Here is an 8194-nt window from a genome sequence, read left to right as displayed (position 1 = left end):
TTTTTAATGTAGTATGTCTGAAACTTATTTTTGTAACTTTGTGCTCAGTTAACTTCCTTGCGCAATTGTAATCGCAAACATCCCTTTATTTTGCCGAAAAAAGAATAGCTAATTAGTAGTCGACTTTTGGCTTGTCACGCTAACCACCGGTTAATGTGGCTTGCTTTGTCGCTGCTATAGAGATTTGGCCTTCTCAATTCCACATCCTTCCCTTGTTTTGTGTTTGATTGGGTCTAAGTTTAACACCTAATCTGAACCAAATTCTCTATTTAAGTAGATATCCTTTTTCTTTTTGGTGATACAAAGCGGGAAACCTTCACAAAAACTAAATTTTTAAGTACAAAACACCAATCATGTTAGCAAGAATAAATGCCTAATATCCAGGGGAATAAAGTTAAATGAAGTGTAGGCTTCATTGGCTTCCTCTCCTGAAGCTTATCAACTGGTTTGATTGCCTTCTCTGAACACATGATTTGCATGAAAAAAGTTTTAAGAATTGCTTGAACTGCATTACATCCATAAGGAGTGGGTGGCTTAGAATCATACTAGCGTTACTACATCTATTAATCCAATATATGACTGTTAATAAGTCATCTTCCAACCAGATCTCCAATATTGTGACTTTTCGATTGTTGCTCTCAACCCTTCCTAGGATATTTTCAATTAAATTTAAGGATATTTTCAATTAAATTTAAGGATTACGGCGGCTTGCTAACAGAAATTTTATTCTTGGTTTTATATGTTATAGATATTTTAAATTTTAGTGAAAGTAATGTAATTAGGGTTATTTTTCTAATTGATTAATGGAGAAATTAAACCATTTTTATATAATTATTTGTAAGAAAACTATAAATAGTTTAGGGATTATAAACCGATTATAGATTATAGATAGTCATATTATAGGCGGATGGATATTGGTATTGTTACGGGGGAACTTAGCCACCATGCCCCACGTGACCGGCACGCGCGCCCAGGAAGACTACGGCTGCCCCTTGATCCAGCAATCCGACCTCGGGTCGGATATCTTCGGCTCCGCAGCCCGACCCCGAGTCGGCTGCCCCTTGGTCCAGCAATCCGACCTCGGGTCGGATATCTTCGGCTCCGCAGCCCGACCCCGAGTCGGCTGCCCCTTGGTCCAGCAATCCGACCTCGGGTCGGATATCTTCGGCTCCGCAGCCCGACCCGAGTCGGCTGCCCCTTGGTCCAGCAATCCGACCTCGGGTCGGATATCTTCGGCTCCGCAGCCCGACCCCGAGTCGGGTGCCCCTTGATCCAGCAATCCGACCCCAAGTCGGCAATCTCTTGACAACAACAGACTGTTCCCCTGAGGCACGCGCGGCCCCCTGCTCCACTACTCCCTGCAACGGCCGTATCCGGCCTGCCCCACGATCCCCTGTAACAGCCGTACAAAGCGGAGCTCCACTACGCCCTGCCATGGCCGTACCCAGCGCTACCCCACGACGCCCTGTAACGACCATGTCAGTGGCAACCCCATCGTGCCACACGATGACCAATCCCCAGAAAACCCCCCCAGCCTGATATATATGCGGCTGGGGGGAAGGGGGAGGGTAAGCAAGATTTTCCAGAGTATTATCTTACCTGCTACCTCTTCTTCTCCTTCGATCTCCCCTAACTTAATCGTCGGAGGGCCCCCACTACCCGGTGGTGGTGCGAGGCTTGCTTGCAGGTTTCCCGGCGGAAGGTGGAGCGCAACCGAAGTAATTCCAAGGGAACCCCGTTCATACCGCTGTGCCAATCGTTCTCGGTTTGGACCCCCAGCAACAGTTGGCGCTAGAGGAAGGGACCGGATCTCAGAGCGATCGTAATGGCACGGCGAGGTGGTCGTGGAGCTTCCAATGCTTCCGGTCGCGGGCCTCTCGCGCCTCTGGCCGGAGGCCGCTGCATCTCCAACACACTCTCAGCAACACTCCACCGCCCCACCGCCCATTCAACGGTCGAAGCCGCCCAGTTCGACCAGCTAACCCAGCAGGTTCGCACCTCGCGGAGGCGGTGCAGAATCTGTAGGGTGCGATGTCCCGGGCGCCGCAGCGGGCTCAGGAGCCGCCGCTGCCTGAGCGTTCGCCTGTCCTCCTCAACCCGCGCTCCTTCCTCTCCCATGGGGAGGAGCGCCGGCGCGAGGAGGATTCTCGAGCACGCTCCATTCTGCCGGGACCTTCCCACCGGAGCTGCGCGGGGTACGAGAGGCGGGCCCGGGCGCGTTCCCAGACCCTCCAGTCCTCGAGGAACCCGCGCTCCAGTCGGTCCCCTCTCGCCGTCCTTGTCTCCACCCACCGGTCGCGCTCCCTGGACCGGCGGGTGGACGATCTCCACCGACAACTCCAGGTCCTGAAGGGCCATTCCAAAGATCCCTTCGCCGACTTAGAGATCTCCTCCCAGCCGGCGCTTGCCTCGAGGATCCTGCGGACCCCGAATCCGCCGGGGTTCAAAATGCCGGCGATCGAGCCCTATGACGGGCGGCGGACCCGCGGGATCACGTCGAGAGTTTCAGGACCCTTATGCTCCTCCACGGAGCATCAGATCCCCTTCTCTGCAAGGCTTTCCGGCAACCCTCCGTGGCCCGGCGAGGGCGTGGTTCGCCGGGCTGGAGGCTGACTCAATCCGGTCCTTCGACCAGTTCACCCGCCTCTTCATCACTCATTTCGCCGTCAGTAGCCGGCGGCGACTGGTCTCCGACTCCCTCTTTGATGTCCGGCAAAACGAGGGAGAAAGCCTGCGGATTATCTTACCGCTTCAACGGGCTACGCTGGAGGTCCGGAACCTGAGTCAGGAGGTAGCTCTTTCAGCCCTGAAGCGTGACTTCCGGAAGGGCAGACTCACCTTCTCCCTGGACAAACGCCTGCCGCGGAGCTTTCCAGAGCTGTTGTCCCGGGCGAACCAGTATGCGCATGCCGAGGAGGCGGCCGCCCACCGGAGCAAGGAGGCCGTCGAGATCCCTCCAAACCTTGGGAAGAAAAGGCGGAAAAGGCACGCCAGAGGAGGAGCCCGACGCCCCAGCGTCGGCGCAGAAGCCCGTCGCCGGCGAAAACCACGGCGCCCCACGCCCTCGTTCTCCGCCCCGACGTTTCAACCGGTACACCCCTCTCCTGACTCCCCGGGCCCAGATCCTTATGGAGATCAAGGGGCGGAAGGACCTCCCGGCCCCGAGACAGATGCGGAGGATACCTGGGAAGAGGCCCTCCTGGGCGTACTGTGAGTACCACCGAGACCACGGCCACGACACAGAGGACTGCTTCCAGCTTCGGGACGAGATCGAGGCTCTCATCCATCCGGGGGCGTCTCGGTCGATATGTGAGCGACCGACGTCCCCCCGCAGACCCGCGTCCGGCCGACCCGGCTCCTTCGGAGCCTCGGGAGCAGAATCGACCCATTGCGGGCATGGTCCACACTATCACTGGGGGCTGCCCCCGGCCCGTGAGGAACGCAGGGGCTCGACGGAGGCTCAGGGGCGGCCGTCGCAAAGAGGCAGAGGGTCGGCAATGTAATCACCTTTTGTGATGAGGATGTAAAGGGGTTCAGACCCCCCACGATGACGCCATGGTGATCTCCCTCACTATGGCAAACTATGATGTAAGGCGTGTTCTTGTGGATAGTGGAAGCTCAGCTGATAGCCTTCCAAAAGATGGGCTGTCCAGACAATTGTTGCACAAAATATCCACTCCCCTCATAGGATTCACCGGTGACGCTGTCCCGGCGGAAGGTGTCGTTGAGCTGCCTGTGACTGCGGGCGTCGCACCCGCAGAAGCCACGGTGCGACTCGGGTTCTTGGTCGTCCGTGTTCCCTCGGCCTACAACGCTATCCTCGGACGACCCGGACTGAATGCCCTTCGCGCGGTGGTCTCTACGTACCACTTGCTCATGCGGTTCCCCACGGCGGTCGGGATCGGGGAGGTCCGAGGCGACAACCGACCGCACGGCAATGTTTCCTAGCGACCCTCAAAGGGAAGAAGCCCGCAGAAGCCCTAAGCGTCGAGTCCCTTGATGCCAGAGACGAGGTGGCCTTGCGGCAGGGGGAGCCGCCGAGGGTGTGGTCGAAGTTCCCTCGAGGAAGGCCGCCGGGACCGGGTAGGTCCGGGTCGGCGCCAATCTCGACCCGGGAGCTCGGGCCCGGTTGGTGGAATTCCTCCGAGCCAATGCCGATGTATTTGCCTGGTCGGCGGCCGATGTACCTGGGATCGACCCGGAGGTCATTTCTCACGCCCTCAACGTCGACCCGACCCACCGGCCAGTGAAGCAGAAGAGAGACACTGTGCCCCGGATCGGATCCGGGTGGTCGACCAGGAGGTAGACAAACTCTTGGAGGCAGGATTCATAAGGGAGGTGAGTTACTCCGAGTGGCTGGCAAATGTTGTACTTGTCCGGAAGGCGAGCGGGAAGTGGAGGATGTGCGTCCGACTATACCGACCTGAACAAGGCGTGCCCTAAGGATAGCTTTCCGCTTCCGCGGATAGACCAACTGGTCGACGCGACTTCCGGATATCAGCTGCTGTCTTTCATGGACGCCTTCTCCGGTTACAACCAGATAATGATGGCCCCACAGGACGAGGAGAAAACTGCCTTTATAACAGATCGGGAGCTGTACTGCTAACAAGGTAATGCCCTTCGGTCTGAAGAACGCTGGCGCCACTTACCAGCGCCTTGTCAACAAAATCTTCAAAGAGCAAATCGGCCGGAACATGGAGGTGTACGTGGACGATATGCTGGTGAAGAGCCACCAGGCAGACCAGCACATCGTGGATCTGGAGGAGACTTTCACCACCTTGCGGAAGTTTCGCATGAAGCTGAACCCAGCGAAGTGCGCCTTTGGCCGCTTCGGCCGGGAGGTTCCTCGGTTTCATTATCAACCAGCGGGGTATCGAAGCCAACCCGGACAAAATCAAGGCTATCCAAGGTATGTCCCCTCCCGACCAAAGTGAAGGAGGTTCAGGAGCTCGCTGGAAGGGGTCGCCGCGCTCGGGACGATTTGTGGCAAAATCGGCCGAACGCTGCCAACCATTCTTCAAGGTGTTAAAACGCCCGAAAGACTTCCTCTGGACGGCCGAATGTCAAGCAGCGTTCGACCAGCTCAAGGAATACCTGGCGTCTCCTCCCCTGCTATCCAAGCCGCAGGAAGGGGGAGATGCTCTACTTCTATCTGGCGGTCTCCCCCAACTGCGGTCAGTGCGGTGCTGGTTCGGGAAGAGGCAAAGCTCCAGAAGCCAGTGTACTACATCAGCCGGGTCCTACGGGACGCCGAGACGCGGTATACGAAGGCTGAAAAGATCGCCTTCTCACTGCTGACCGCGACCAGGAGGCTCCGCCCCTATTTCCAGGCCCATTCTGTCACCCTCTTAACTGATCAACCGTTACGACAGATCCTCAGCAACCCCAAGAATGCGGGATGGCTGGTGAAGTGGGCAGTAGAACTCGGTGAGTTCGACATCCGCTACCAGCCTCGACCGCCATCAAGGCCCAGGTGCTCGCGGACTTCCTCGCTGAGTGCACGGTGCAGGAGGCGGAGCCTTAGACCGTCGGAAACGCCCAGCCTCGACCTCCCGACCTGGACGCTTCACATCGATGGGTCGTCGAACCCCGAGGGTGGAGGAGCCGGGCTGGTCCTTACCAGTCCTGATGGAGTGATAGCCGAGTATGCCTTGAGGTTTGGATTTCCAGTGACCAACAACGAGGCGGAGTACGAGGCCCTAGTCGCGGGACTCAAACTCACCGGGGAGCTCGGCATCCGGCGATTGAAGGTTTTCACCGACTCCCAGCTGGTGGTCGGGCAGGTCCGTGGGGAGTTCGAGGCCCGGATCCCGACCATGCAGAACTACGTCCGGAAGGTGCAAGCACTCATTCCCGACCTCGGCAGCATCGACCTCCAGCAGGTCCCCAGAAGCGAAAATGCCAGGGCCGACAGGTTGTCCCGCTTGGTGGGCGCAGAGGCGCACAACTTGTCGAGGGCAATCTACCTGGAGACCCTGGATGCCCCGAGCATCGGCGAGGCTGGAGCGGTGATGGCGATTGATCTAGAGCCGTCTTGGATGGACCCGCTCGTCGCCTACCTCGCCAAAGGGATCCTCCCTAAAGACGAAGATCAAGCTCGGCGACTTGGCAGGCTCCACCGCACCTACGCTTATATTTATAGCCAAACTGTGGCCCCCGGTCGTTCCGATGCGGGTGGCTCCAATAAATGCGGGCACATCGAATCCGGAGCCGTTCCGGCTCTTGAGGCTTATCCCCCCACGATCTCCTAAGCGTCGTTCTCCTTAATTGTATTCTTCGTGCAGGACACTCCGGGCGGCGTGTATCCCGCGGCCCCCGTATCTCCGCATGCGCCCAGGCCGCATCCGCCTCGAAGAACGCGCGTATCGTGGCCGCTTAACTGGCATTCCTCGCAAGCAGCAACTGGCCGGTCCGATTTCTCAGGTAACGCCTCAATTAGCATTTAATGGCCTTCTGGTGTTCCCCAGGTGACACTTCGAGAGGAGGAGAAACACGATCGCAGCTGGCCACGGAGAAACCCCGTCGAGCGGCAAGTGATAGGCGCGCGACCAACGAGCGGAATTCCCCGAGGCTCGGCCCTCGGATGCCAGGCTAACCCGATGATCATCCCGGGAGCAGACTAGCCTGAAGCCCCGACCGGTCGCCTCGGCTTGCGCTAGCCTTGGCCGACCAACGAGCGGAATTCTCCGAGGCTCGGCCCTCGGATGCCAGGCTAACCCGATGATCATCCCGGGAGCAGACTAGCCTGAAGCCCCGACCGGTCGCCTCGGCTTGCGCCAGCCTTGGCCGACCAACGAGCGAAATTCTCCGAGACACGGCCCTCGGATGCCAGGCTAACCCGATGATCATCCCGGGAGCAGACTAGCCTGAAGCCCCGACCGGTTGCCTCGGCTTGCGCCAGCCTTGGCCGACCAACGAGCGGAATTCCCCGAGGCTCGGCCCTCGGATGCCAGGCTAACCCGATGATCATCCCGGGAGCAGACTAGCCTGAAGCCCCGACCGGTCGCCTCGGCTTGCGCCAGCCTTGGCCGACCAACGAGCGGAATTCCCCGAGGCACGGCCCTCGGATGCCAGGCTAACCCGATGATCATCCCGGGAGCAGACTAGCCTGAAGCCCCGACCGGTCGCCTCGGCTTGCGCCAGCCTTGGCCGACCAACGAGCGGAATTCCCCGAGGCTCGGCCCTCGGATGCCAGGCTAACCCGATGATCATCCCGAGAGCAGACTAGCCTGAAGCCCCGACCGGTCGCCTCGGCTTGCGCCAGCCTTGGCCGACCAACGAGCGAAATTCTCCGAGGCTCGGTCCTCGGATGCCAGGCTAACCCGATGATCATCCCGGGAGCAGACTAGCCTGAAGCCCCGATCGGTCGCCTCGGCTTGCGCCAGCCTTGGCCGACCCACGAGCGGAATTCCCCGAGGCTCGGCCCTCGGATGCCAGGCTAACCCGATGATCATCCCGGGAGCAGACTAGCCTGAAGCCCCGACCGGTCGCCTCGGCTTGCGCCAGCCTTGGCCGACCAACGAGCGGAATTCCCCGAGGCTCGGCCCTCGGATGCCAGGCTAACCCGATGATCATCCCGGGAGCAGACTAGCCTGAAGCCCCGACCGGTCGCCTCGGCTTGCGCCAGCCTTGGCCGACCAACGAGCGGAATTCCCGAGGCTCGGCCCTCGGATGCCAGGCTAACTCGATGATCATCCCGGGAGCAGACTAGCCTGAAGCCCCGACCGGTCGCCTCGGCTTGCGCCAGCCTTGGCCGACCAGCGGAAGAATTTCCTGAGGCCTAACCCTCGGATGCCTGGCCTAGCGCCGGAAGAATTTCCTGAGGCCTAACCCTCGGATGCCTGGCCTAGCGCCGGAAGAATTTCCTGATGCCTAACCCTCGGATGCCTGGCCTAGCGCCGGAAGAATTTTCTGAGGCCTAACCCTCGGATGCCTGGCCTAGCGCCGGAAGAATTTCCTGAGGCCTAACCCTCGGATGCCTGGCCTAGCGCCGGAGGAACTTCAAAAGTCAGGAGTCGGCGAGACGCTACTAAGAGTTAAAAAGAGGAAGGACGAAAGTGAAATGAAGAAACACTTTGTTTGCATTAACTTTCGTTGCATCAGGGCCGAGACCCATACAACATGGCAAAACGCCAACATACAAAGAAAAGAACAAAGAAAAGTACAGAGAGTCAGCTTGGAGGAACCCCTGGGT

Source organism: Phoenix dactylifera, unplaced genomic scaffold (assembly GCF_009389715.1).
Source record: "Phoenix dactylifera cultivar Barhee BC4 unplaced genomic scaffold, palm_55x_up_171113_PBpolish2nd_filt_p 000809F, whole genome shotgun sequence".
Taxonomy (NCBI): domain Eukaryota; kingdom Viridiplantae; phylum Streptophyta; class Magnoliopsida; order Arecales; family Arecaceae; genus Phoenix; species Phoenix dactylifera.
The sequence above is the reverse complement of the archived record's forward strand: the minus strand, read 5'-3'. Positions refer to the sequence as shown.